Raw genomic sequence first — 13834 nt, 5'->3', positions numbered from 1 at the left:
CTGTGAAAGCAGAACAATGTTTATCCCTGTGGTGGTTTGGTTCCAACCTGGTTAGGGTAGAAACACAAGAGGTGCCATGTTTATTTATGAGGGAGAAGAAAATGGCCGCTGTTGGACACACTGGATAAAATATTTTAGATATCTTGAAATTTGCTACTGACACAGTCTACTTTAAGATTATGCATTATGATTGTGAAGTAGGTTTGAAGAAAACTTGTATTGGTTGTAAATTTCCTTTTTTTTTTGTCTTCACTGGAGTATTTATATGCAAGATTGGGTGCTTTCCCCACAAGGATGGAATAATTTCACGTTTTGGTTACGGCTAAATCGGTATCAAACGGTTTTCCTTTGAATCAAACCCAACCCTAGTGTTTTCATTGTAGCCCAAGCTTTAAAAATAGTTTTAAAAGAGTTAAAAAAGCCACATTCCAACATTCCAAACCAGAGCCTGCACCCTGCCAGTGAACCCGTAGCGGTTAGCTTTTACATTTGAAATGCTAATGTGCGTGAAACCGCTATCAAGATAAAGACGTTGTTTTTGTCAATGCTCGGAAAACGGTCTGCAGCGTTGATTACATTCCTGTCTTCGTGAGTTTTTTTTAGTTTTTGTTTTTTGGTCGCCTAATATTGTTTTGCCTGCCAGGTTACAGTTTGTGCGTCCTGTTCTGTGTCATTCACAAGCTAGGCTATGTGACGTTGTTTTGCGGACCGAAATCGTCCCTATATTCCAGATCTTTCCACGGACCCGGTCCCCTCCCATCACCTGAGATCGGAAGACTGGGTCTGATTTCTTGTAGGGGCTTTAGAAGAAAAAAAAAAGAAAAAAACGTGTTGATCTCACACTGGGCTGGGCCTAAACAATTTTTTTTTTTATCAATTTTATTTTATTTGTGTGTCATGAGGATCACGTTTGTCCGTGCGTATGTGAACATTGTCATTTTTTCCTTTCTCTCTGACATTATGATAATGGGGGTTTAACCTGTGAAAATAAATGTAAAGTGCAAACAAAAAAAAGCTACAAAAAGTTAAAAATGGATTGAGACCAAATAAAATGTAACACTTGATATATCAAAATCCTGTCAATCCCTCTTTGTGTGTGTCTGTCTGTGTGCGTGCCGTGTATGCGTTTGCAATCCCTTCCTTGTCCACCAAAGAGATTGCTGATTTTCAGATGTCGGTGTTGTTCCAAATCTAATAGACCTACTATGTGGTGCACCAACCTGAAATTACGATCGCTACTGCTGCCGCTGCTCCTCCCTCGCAATAAACATCCCGCTTTAAACTGCGAATTCTTTATGCCTAGCAGCAGCTATAAAAAGCTCTGCCCTCTTCCGCTACGTAGCGAAGATGGCTGCTGTTGAGTGCGAAAAGTGTAAATCGATCCACAATTTGCGGTCTGACCGTTTTGAGTACACCATCTGGGTCCTTTCAGTACACTTATTTTTGACCAAATATTAATTGGAACGCCCTACGTACTCAAACTATAGTAAGTATGGATAGCATGGATATTGGTAGCCTACATAGCATGAACTTCAACCCCTGAACAAACTTCTGAACAAACAAACGATTTCTTAGTGCCCAACTCAAAGATGGGCTTATGCGTCTGCTCGTCTGGAACAAAAAGTGTGGTTGGTGTGTGTGTGTGTGTGTGTGTGTGTGTGTGTGTGTGTGTGTGTGTGTGTGTGTGTGTGTGTGTGTGTGTGTGTGTGTGTGTGTGTGTCGTGGTGGTATACAGTTGAAGGTTGGTTGTGTTTGAAGGACTGATCCGCAAAAACAACTAATCACAAAACAGAAACTTGGGAATTTGTTTGTGCACTATGGTAGAAAGCTAAAAGCCAGTGCAGTTTGTGTGCACTTTCTTGTGTTGGACAAAACAAAGATAGAGCTTAGGGAGCCTCTAAACACTCCTTAGGAATACAATGGATAATCGCCAAACTAGCTGAACAAAAAGTTGCACAAAAATCATAGCTGTTAACATCTCGACGAAGAAAACGTTAACAATTACCTGGGGTTTGAACAAAACTGCCCAAATCCTTAAGCGCGCAGGGGTCAGGGGTGTTTAGAATGCCTACAGGTAGACTGTGGGCGTCAAAGGTCGAACCCTGAACCGGTCCCCAGTAGACCAGCTGATTGGGGTAGTACAAGGCTGGGTTAGGGCCTGTGACAGAAGAACATTCACATTCACACATGCATGCCCCCTCCCCGTCCCATATGAGCATAAAGGGACGGGGCCTCGCAGTCTCCGTTGCCATGGACACTGCAGGGAACAGGGGAATGACCTCCATCATCGTGGTCTTTCTAGTGGCCCTCTGGAGCACAACGCGCCGTGTGTGGGTGTGCGTGTGTATGTTTGCCATTTGTGAATGAAAATATCTGCAAAGTGTCAAAGCCACTCCCCTCCCTCCCTCCCTCCCTCCCTCCCTCCCTCTCGTCAGTTGACTGTGCCCAAATCTGTTCATCAAAGTGGTTCTGAACTTGATATCACCGCCACATCCTCCCTCCCCCTCCACCAACACCTCCCTCTCCCTCCACAACCTCTATAATAAGTAGGTTGTCCCTGAAGACAAGTGAAACAATATCTTTGGTTGGGAGTGTGTGTGTGTGGGGGGGGGGGGAGAGAGAGAGAAGTGGTTGGGGAGAGTAAGGGTTTGATTCTTCCTTAAAGATTTCATTTCAACCCCTGAGGGAGGGAGACTGTCTGGACTGAACTAGCCATATAAAGCAGTGTCAGCACTTTGTTCTTTCTCTCTCTCGCTCTCACTCTCTCTCTCTCCTTCTCTCTATGTGAAGTTGTACTTGAAAACAATACGTCTGAAATGTACCATATCCAAAAAGGTCTTTGATATTATCTTTTTCTTTGTCTTTCTTTCGTTTTGGTGTAACGCTAGGGACGCTGTCCATCCATAGAGATTTCATCGGAGCCCCCCTGGAGGGGTGAAGATCTATGCGCACGGTTTTGTAAACCGTTCCCTCGGATTCAGACTCAGCGCTTTGGATTTGGTGTATTCTACACAGCATGAATTCTCCATGACAGCATTGTGACAGCTGGTCCTACACAGGCCTCACGCATGAGTATGAGATGAGGCAAACGTAGTGTTTCAGTCAGAGATTAGTTTATTTTTAACAAACGTTCAAAAATCATCCTCACTTTAAAAGATAAATCCTACATTCAGTCGTTCAAACTGAAGAGATGCCGGTCTGAATCACATAGGCGTTCGCCGTCACAGTGATCATGGGGAATCCCTGTTGAGTAGAACATAGCAGATCCGTGCACACGGATTGGGAAAACGGTGCGCACGGTTTCGGAATCTGAGGGAACGGTTTACAAATCAATGCCCACAGATTTACTCATCAAGGTATTTTTTCTATCATGTGACCCCACGGGGGCTCAAACTACATGCATGGCCTATTAAAAAAGGGCCTTTTTTCTGGGTTGTCACATCAGCCCTGTGCAAAAAGAAAGGAATAACACTAAATCTCAAAGACATAAAGTGTATAGTGAGTGTATTAACACAATGATTGGTGGTGGAATTGGCTACATTGGCATAGGAACCAATTGCTGTTAGTTATCTTCCTCTGAAATAAATAAAGACATTGCAACCATGAATTGAAGAGGCCCAAATTGGTGCATAAAAATTCACCAGAGTGCAGGAAGTTAAGTGTTTGATGTCCTGGGGGTAGACCCCTCCGACTCCATATGACACACTCATTACTACAGCACACCCTTGGGCTGCAATGTAACCATCTGAAATCTTGCCTGAAGAACACAGGCACCATATTAGTCTGTGAGGGCCCGGCCCTGGGTAAGCCTACTCTTTTGAAGGGAGTAACTCATCAGTAAATCGTCTCTCTATGGAGTGCCACCACCAGGGGGCAGTATGAAAGTGTCAACCCACATTCTCATCTGGAGAGTTAATCAAATGATCATGGCTTAGTGTTTGTGGTATCCTATAGATTGACAGTGTGTGTGTGTTTGAGTTAAAATTGTTCTGTCAGAAATCGTAAAACCAGACCGGAATAGCTTGCGTTCAGTCTATAATTATGCTTTGGGTGTCTCACGGAAACGCAAGCGTGTGATTGACAGTTTGGGATCAGGGTAATTAAAGACAAAGAAATATTATGGTAATCTATGCAGAATTATAATGCTGTAGTAATGCTGCCATCGCTTCTTATCATAACAAGAAGGAGCAACAAGGGAAAGACAGAACTTTGTAAAGGCCTCTCTGAATTCCTCCAACATTCAGTTTTTTTGGGAGAGATTTGGTGTGAATGAAATACACCTGAGGCAGCTCAGACGACCTAAATAACTTTATTCGAGGCAACGGGACGCATTGGTTCCTGTATCTCTGCGATAACTGAGGTTTCCTTCTCGCAAATTGTCACAAAACACGCCATCCAAATGGGCCTCTGGTCTCTCCGGTGTTTTGTTGCGTTGAATGAAGACCTGGGAGTCCTCCCATTGGACGATTCCGTGACAAAATGATTCCATAATTCAATCCTCCTTCAGCAGGAGCGTGCAAAGATAACACCAAAGGATTGCTCGCAAACAGCAGCCGCAAACAATTACACAGCATGACCCCCCCATACGGTACACGAGGAGCTGGGCTTTGAAAGAACATATGAGAGAGAGCGTGAGTGAGTGAGTTTGGGGTAAATATTCCGGTTGGCCTTGCGGCCTGCGTGTGCAGACCAATTAAATGCTTGGTCGTGGTGACAGAAAGCTGACGCTTAATTTGGGTTTACAATTAAGCAACAGAAGGAGGACAGTTTTTGTTGGACGCGTTCTGCTGGCTAGCAACAAAGCAAAATAAAGCTGCCGCTGTCAACAAAAAATTAAGAGACAACACAATGATGATGTGGCGACGAAATGCTGGAGACTTGGTTGACCGTTGCGTTTGACTGCTCTTAATTTGAATAATCACTCGCGATTTAGGACTAGAGCAGCGGCTTTCAAACTTTGGGTCAAGAGTCACATGAGTGGTTCAAGTGTTTCAAAGGTTCGTCAAATATTTCTTATTGCCCGGTGATGCCTACAGGTCTCAATGAGGACATTTGGGCTTGAACATATAAACTTTTAGCTAAGAATCAATACCTTCCTTTTGTTATGCCCCCTTCCTTTTACCCTCCTCTACCAATCCTCTGGTCCTCTACCTTGCTTATATTCTACTTTATCTGGTTGTCGTGTACTCTGTGACGCTATCCTTCAGTTAGCTGTGAATGTATCACTCTCTCTTTCAGTGTACAGGGAAATGTGGGGTTATTTACAAATACCGAAATTAATATCATGTTTTGGTTCAATGCTCATGTTGTACCAAAAATGCAGCCACGGTAGGCTATCATAGCACAATTCTAAGAACGGCGGTTTTCTGGCTTCAAGACATGAATAACAAGACAAACTGCTGAGATTTCTCTGCCTGCTCCATTCCCGGGCTGTAATGCAGTCATGCATTCAGTCATTCAGACATTCAGTCATTGTGTACCTGCTTTCTTTTGCCACTCTATTGCAATCCCAAATGCCCAAAAGTATATTTTTAATCACATTGCTTTACAATTCATCCTATTGCTAAAGCCTCTTCCGTTGCAGAAACATAAGTAGATACTGCAATTCCGTTAGTCATTGTGAATTATTTTAAGTTAGTGTGAATGCATACAGTACCTAGAACTGTTGATTAGCCAGACATTAACAGACAATATTTGGTGTGATTGCCTGTTGTCATAACCCAATCAAAGCTCTTCTCAAGATAATTTAACATCCCTTGGGAATATAAAAAGTGGCGGAAGTTGTTGATAGACGATGGTGTGATTTGCAGATTTTTGTAGCCTTCTTCAGCCCCTATATCCGAGCCACTTACAAAAATACCAATCATGTATAATGAGTAAATCAAATTCACAGAGCATGATCATTGGTTTCTGAAACAAATTTAGTGTTCACATAAATACATATGACATAAGCTTGCCAGAGCTATAAGTTGCTCATATATGACGACGAATGAAACCTTCAAGCAGTCTTTAATCGACAGTGGCAGTAGTGTAAACAAAGGACAATTGATCTTCGTTCCTAAAGTAGCCTGCATGTCTTGATGACCACCAGATGGCAACAGAATTTACATTTTAGCATTGTAGACATACATGATTTTTTTTTCCTGCTACCCAAAATGAAAACAAATCACTGTGTCAATGCGCCACAGCATGAACAAAGATGCAATGTTTTCCAAACAGTCCTTTTGTATGTTGTGGGCTATTGGCTGCATACAAAGGAGTCGGTACAAAATAATGATAATAATTCATGCAATCGTGCACAACAGGGTGACACATGGCTGGGAGAGGTGGGCATCTGGTCCAATCACACCTTTTGGATTAGCAAGCGGCAGACATATTGATTAAGGCTGTTTAAAAAACTATCAAATTCTGCTCATGGGAAAAAAACTGTCTCAGGTAAATCCATCTTGACGACACACAGAATCCAACAGCACAACCTCCGGGCTATTCGATCCCATCCCATCATAGCGCATCGGACCAAAAGGGTTTATGTCTGTTTCTCTTGTAAACTTCTTCCTTTGGGGCTCTTCGGTTTTCCCCACACTAGTTTTCGACTTCCCCTCACCGGCTGCTTCTTTCGCCGCCTTCGGCTCGTTCTCTACAAGCATATTGGCTGTTGTTAGCGGCAACCGCCTCGCTGTCTCTTGTTAGCTGACAACAGAACGGAGAAAGTGGAGGGAGGGGTGCAGACGTTCTGCTTGTTTGAGCCCATATGGTCATACAGACAGACAGACAGACAGACAGACAGACAGACAGACAGACAGACAGACACAAATGGTTAATTATAACGTTTCACATTCAGTTGGTGATTGTAAACTATTTAGCCAACCATAAACAATTAATAAACTTTTTTTCATCCCGCGGTAATGAGTATACAACTCAACTGTCAAAATAGGCGGAGGCAGGAGATCTGTAGCCTGGTCCTACCAGACTCTCTGGACCAGTGGTTAATTTGAGCCGGATCCTGCCGGAACAAGATCCGGCACCTCTTAATTTTGGCCTCGCTGTGTTCCGGTACTTATTTGGGCAGATCCGGTACCTCTCATAAAAAGCAAAAACAAGTAAACAGAAATTATGATAAATTAAATATCACAGAGCAGGATTGTAAATGTTTACAATATCTCATGTCAATGAGACGATGGTGGCCCTCCATCGTGATGTCAGTCAGCCATCACGACGGACGATGACATAGTCCATCGGAACAACCATTACCTCTAACCCCCGTACTAATAATGGTGCGTTTGCGTTTTATTATCCATTTGTCTCGGAGGTCCGAGGATTGATCTGCCATAACCAATCGCTAACGTTTGGCCGGAAATCACGTTGCGCGCAGGCTGTAAACAAACCAAACAACGTGCGCTAACGTCATAGCTCTCAGCCACTCCCTCTTCTCGCTGATCTGACGCACAACATTTGGACGGAGAAAACCTACTAACATACCGCAGACCCAGACGTAGTACTGAAGGGGAATTAAGATTTAGTTGAAGTACTTTGGCGGGCGGAGCCAGGCTAGGAAATCTGGAGAGTGTGTAAAAAAACCCCACAGATCTTCCAAGAACAAAGCACCGAGAACCAGCTTGGCGTAGATTCTACTGTGTGACGAAATGGTGGGGAAATAGTGTTGCCCAATCTGGCAACACTGGTCTCCACCACCCCCTCTAGGTGAACAACAACCTCCGCTTCCACATCCAGCAGTCACAACAGGCGGAACCGCCTGTCTGCTTGTGTGTGCTGACTCAATCCCCTGAAGAACGGTATGAATAGAGAGTCAGGAGGGGGGTCTATTTTGAGTTTGCATGATTGTATGATAATTGCTTTCTTTTATTTATCCCATATTGTATTCACCAGAGGAAGAAACAATGTGGAAGTGGTAGTCCACAAGCCGGTGTTCACGAGAGTTTGAACTGCTACTTTGCAAAGAAAATGTTGCAGAAAAATCTGCAGCCTCATCACAGGGGGATGATGTCAAAACTCGTTTTATGGATTTGTTTGAAGAAAACGCTACATGGCAGCATTGATTGATTAAAGCCCAACAGGTGCGCAACCCCAGCGACCCCTGCTGGGGTTGCGCAACCCCTGCTCGGTTACGCACGGCACGTAGATGCGGCACGGCGGACTCAAAGTAACGAGACCTCATGGAATGAAGCTGAAGTTATTATTGTGAAAATTTGCTTTATGTTTTTACCTGTTTGCAACAAAGGACTGAATCTGTGATTTAATGTGATATAGTTCAATTGAAGAAGATTGTCATGCGAGTTATTGTATACCACACAATGGTGATTTAGCCAATGGCCCACTGATGAAAGCCTTTTCATTTGAAGTTTGAAGACCTGCTGAATAAAGTGCTTGGGACCCAGCTTCAAGTCTTGCTTATGACTGTTGATTTTCAACCACAGTCATGTCAAATATAATGTCAAATATTCTTCTGGCAATCTCCAGCGCTGTGGCGAGCTCCCGGTCATCAGCCTGAGGTCCTGGGTTCGAGTCACTTAACAATGTACCAATTTAGCCTGATTGCCTGGGGGGGGGGGGGGGGGGGGGCTTTTTTTTGGAGCATCCTCCAGTTTATCAAAAACATCTGGAGATAAGTCAGTTTATGAACGTTAATCTATTGAATCGTGTCCCAGAGCAAGCATTAGTACAGTGCACCCTCTAGTTATGTATGCGTCAAAACAACTGCATCCAAGGGTAAATGTAGTGTATTAGGGATAAGTATAACCTCCAAACATGCTCTGGTAAGTGTCAGCGGTGAGGGCTGTTGGTTAACGCTCTGTAGACTCAGGTTCGAGTCCCCGCACGCACGGCTAATATGAATGATGAGCTTCAGACACTATGTAGGTTCAGGTTCCCTGCTCAGAACCGGGGTTCAAGAGGTACCGTAATGGTATTATTTCTCTATCATGTGAATGGTAAAGTCAAGTATAACCTCCAAGTTGGTTAGTGTCTTGGTGGTGCAGCGGTCAGGGCTGTTGGTTAACGCTCTGTAGACTCATGTTCGAGTCCTAGCACGCACGGCTTATAAGAATGACGTTGGTTAGTGTCTTGGTGGTGCAGCGGTCAGGGCTGTTGGTTAACGCTCTGTAGACTCATGTTCGAGTCCCAGCACGCACGGCTTATAAGAATGATGAGCTTCCAGACACTATGTAGGTTCAGGTGCCCTGCTCAGAACCAGAGGTACCGTACCAGATACATCTTATTTCTCTATCATGTGAATGGTAAAGTCAAGTATAACCTCCAAGCATGGTCTGGATAGCGTCTTGGTGGTGAAGCGGTCAGAGGCAGTGGTTTAACACTCTGTAGACTCCGGTTCGAGTCCCGGCTCACCCGGCCACCAAGAAGGGAGTACCCCCAAACGGTCCCCAACGTGGCAGAACCCTCCCATCCCCCCCTTCAGAGGGGCTGGGGGGGGGGGGGGTGTTAGGACTAAGAGGGTCTTGCTACTTTTTTGAACATCCCTTGGCCCGCCACCCACCCATTATAGAGCCCCCTAATCACCTTTCTTGAAAAAAAACTAACAAAAAACACATAAAAAACATGTTTTTTTTTAAATCACCTCTTTTTTTTTAAAAAAAAAACCTCCTTTTTTTAAAAAAACACTTTTTTTTAAAAAAAAACACTTTTTTTTAAAAAAACACCTTTTTTTTAAAAAAAAGAACTCTTTTAAAAAAAAAAACAGCTCTTTTTTTTATAAAAACACTTTTAAAAAAAAAACCTTTTTTAAAAAAAAACACAAAAAAACACAATAAAAACAAACCAAAAAAAAATTAAATATATATAGGGTGGTAGTAAGGGGATTTTTTAAAAAAAAAATCTACAAAGAAACACAATAAAAACACACCAAACAAAAATAAAAACATTAAATGAAACACAAATAAAAAAAAACACAAAAAAAATTATATATAGGGTGTTTTTTTAAAAAAAAAGCTTATAATGGGCAGTAAAATAGTAGTCTAACCCCTACCGCAAGACCCCTTTAGTCCTTACCACAAGTAGCAAGACCCCTTTAGTCCTTACCACAAGTAGCAAGACCCCTTTAGTCCTTACCACAAGTAGCAAGACCCCTTTAGTCCTTACCACAAGTAGCAAGACCCCTTTAGTCCTTACCCCCCCCCCACCCCCCCCAGAGGAGGGGGGGTGGGGTTCTGCTGTACATGCCAACGTGGTGGTGTGCCGACCTTGGTGTACTCTTATCTTGGTGGCCGTGTGAGCGGCAACTTGAACCTGAGTCTACAGGGCGTTAACTAACCGTTAACCATCAGCCCTGACCGCTGCACCACCAAGACCCTATGCAGAACGTGTTTGGAGGTTATACTTGACTTTACCATTCACATGATAGAGAAATAACATGTATCCGGTACGGTACCTCTTGAACCCTGGTTCTGAGCAGGGCACCTGAACCTACCTATTGTCTGGAAGCTCATCATTCTTATTAGCCGTGCGTGCGGGGACTCGAACATGAGTCCACAGAGCGTTAACCAACAGCCCTGACCGCTGCACCACCAAGACGCTATGCAGAACGTGTTTGGAGGTTATACTTGACTTTACCATTCACATGATAGAGAAATAACATGTATCCGGTACGGTACCTCTTGAACCCTGGTTCTGAGCAGGGCACCTGAACCTACCTATTGTCTGGAAGCTCATCATTCTTATTAGCCGTGCGTGCGGGGACTCGAACATGAGTCCACAGAGCGTTAACCAACAGCCCTGACCGCTGCACCACCAAGACTCTAACCAGAGCATTTTTGGAGGTTATACTTGACTTTACCATTCACATGATAGAGAAATAACAGGTATCCATTAAGGTACCTCCTGAACCATAGTGTCTGAATGCTCATCATTCTTATTAGCCGTGCGTGCGGGGACTCAAACCTGAGTCTACAGAGCGTTAACCAACAGCCCTGACCGCTGCACCACCAAGACACTAACCACAGCATTTTTGGAGGTCTTACTTGACTTTACCATTCACATGATAGAGAAATAAGATGTATCCATTACTGTACCTCTTGAACCCTGGTTCGGAGCAGGGCACCCGAACATAGATAGTGTCTGAAAGCTCATCAATCTTAATAGCCGTGCGTACGGGAACTCGAACCTGCACCTGCAGAGTGTTAACCCACAGCCCTTACCACCACACCACCAAGACACAGATTAGGATGTTTTGGAGGTTATACTTGTCTTTATAATTCACACAGTCTAGAAATAAGAAGTATCCATTAAGGTGCTTACTCCATCAGGGGACTCAAACCCTGGGTCTAAGCGGTGAACAGAATCTAGGCTCAGCAAGAAAGGATGAGCAAATTCTTAATCCCTGTGAGCTGGGACTCGAACCTGCGTCTGAGTTTTGATGATTTGACGATTTTGTTGATGGCAGTTAGACTTGACTTTACAACTCACATGATATAGAAAAAAACATTAGAGAGCATTAGTTGGACTTGAACCCCGGTCTCAGGAGTGTCTGCCAACTGCTCTCTCCACATTATGATCACATTGTGGTCGAAGGCTATATCAATCAGTTCAATAGAAATATCATTACAGACTTATTAGACTTACCCTTTAGTGAATTAACATACAGTAAACAGGAATTGAACCCTGGTCTCCAGAGTGCTATCCAACAGTGCTCTCCACTGCACCACTGTTCAAATGTTTGTTTCAAGACTCAGTAAGATAGAGCAAGCATACTATAACTCTGCAAATCATTAGATGCGGCTGTCGAAAGCAAATGCTAACCCGGGGAATTCCCCTTCTTGACGCACAACGATGAATTTGGGATTAAACAAATCGTCTCAATCTGGGTAAAACAGGCAAATTTTCATATACCTCTGCGTATCCCTTTAAATTCCTTTGAAGGTCTAGGAAGGCCTATATTTTATCTCCAGCCATTTCACATCAAGTGTCACATGTGTTGCGCTGTGAATGAAATTCCGCAGACATTCTAGATCATATAAAACAATGACAGAAATCCTATTTGAACTGGTCTTTCATTATAAACATCACATCTCCCAGAAACGGTAGCAAAATCAAAGTGGAAAAACATCTATGATATCACAGGGAAATAAATGTTTCTACTTCAATGCATATCTTGTTCAAAGATTTGTGGTTTGAGGGATTATCCTAGGTGTCATCCAACTCATTGGCTTCCTTCCATCCAACTTTATCGGATTCGCAATTGACTCCGACTGATCTCTTCGGTTTTACAGTAGGCAACAGAAATCTAAAATAAGATTGATCTCATTCGTAACAAATGTACTGTTTCATGTCCTGTTTCATCTGCTGTTGAAGACTTCCATCATTGGTTCGACCCGTGGTTAAATTCATCAGACTTATCCGTTTCACCGGTTCGTCAGGGCCCATGAGATTGGTCTCGATAATGTTGTGTCCTTTCCTCTGTTTCTACGGTTGTTGAATTCGGCAGAACGGCTTTACATCTGAATAGTAATATGAGAAAAGAAGGTCAGGTTATGCAAAGGACTACAATGACGAGCATCAAAACAGACTACAGAGGCAAAAGTACAAGAAAGCAAGACATCGGCGATAACAACTGCCTCAAAAACACACCCTCTCAGCACTATAACAACTAGTGTCACATGTTGTTATAGTGTCACACGGTCACCAAGAAGGGAGTACCCCCCAAAAGGTCCCCAACGTGGCAGAACCTCCCCATCCCCCCCTTCATAGGGGCTGGGGGGGGGGGGGGGGGGGGGGGGGGGGGGGGGGGGGGGGTGTTAGGACTAAAAGGGTCTTGCTACTTTTTTGTACATTGCATTAATTTAGTTACTCTGTGACTGTCCCACTATCATCTAGATCTATAGATCTAGATCTGGTTCATTGTCCAGGGGACATGAACCAGGAACTCTGGTGACCACAACCAAGAGCAATCGACCATCAAGGCATTGAGCAGTAGGGCCGAGCTCTCTGAGTGGCCAACGACATGCGTCGCGACGTAGGTCGCATTGGTCGCGACGTAGGTCGCATTGGTCGCGACGTAGGTCGCATTGGTCGCGACGTAGGTCGCATTGGTCGCTGTGTTGGTCGCTCGTCTGGCTGCTTTCCGTCGCTGTGGTCAAAAGCTACCTACAGCTCTTTATTGCTAATATTGTTTTAATATTTTTCTATTGAAGTACAGTTTAAATGATGAAATCGTTGGTCTATCAGTATCAATAAAATATATTAGTTGTAATTTGGGGCGCATTCAAATACTGTATTTTATATATTATATTATGGAGGTAGATTTGTGTCTTTATTATGCAATCAAAAATAATAGGTTTGAGAGCAAAACTTTCCACACTGCAATCAAAAAATAGATTTGAGAGCAAAACTATCGACACTGCAATCAAAAAATGTTTTATTGCAAGATAAATTAATGTGATAAAAAAAATATTAATGGGAATCCAAAAGTTTTGTTTGCAAACCCAAAAGTTTTGTTTGCAAATCCAAAAGTTTTGTTTGCGAATCCAAAAGTTTTGTTTGCGAATCAAAAAGCTTTGTTTGCGAATCCTAAAGTTTAGCTTGCGAATCCAAAAGCTTTGCTTGCTGTTGAGCTGAATCTCGTGGGCGGGACCTACACCGAAAGATGTAAGACACCTCTCTATTGGCCAGTCTCGATCGGAGTGACAGCTTGGCAACATCCGAAAAGCCGCTGCCCCCCGACCGCCTCCAGAAGCAGATTGTCGGCCTGACGGACAGGGTGTTCGTTTGTGCCTCTCAATCCGCGGCGGCGGTCAACAACAACGCCCTGCTTTCCTCTGCCATGGTCTCCTTGTCGGCTGACAGGGAGGCCTACGGGATATTCAGG

General features: G+C 43.6%; 1 long non-coding RNA gene across 1 annotated transcript; it reads left to right on the top strand.

Annotated features, from left to right (window-relative positions):
- Positions 1–1643: 1643 nt before the first annotated feature.
- LOC115529239 (uncharacterized) lies at positions 1644–8399 on the top strand. The gene is made up of 2 exons (XR_003973498.1): positions 1644–7793; positions 7888–8399. It is a non-coding gene; the product is annotated as an uncharacterized LOC115529239 (long non-coding RNA).
- The last annotated feature ends 5435 nt before the right edge of the window (positions 8400–13834 follow it).

The sequence above is a fragment of the Gadus morhua genome, chromosome 17 (assembly GCF_902167405.1).
Source record: "Gadus morhua chromosome 17, gadMor3.0, whole genome shotgun sequence".
Classification (NCBI taxonomy): domain Eukaryota; kingdom Metazoa; phylum Chordata; class Actinopteri; order Gadiformes; family Gadidae; genus Gadus; species Gadus morhua.
The sequence above is the reverse complement of the archived record's forward strand: the minus strand, read 5'-3'. Positions and strand labels throughout refer to the sequence as shown.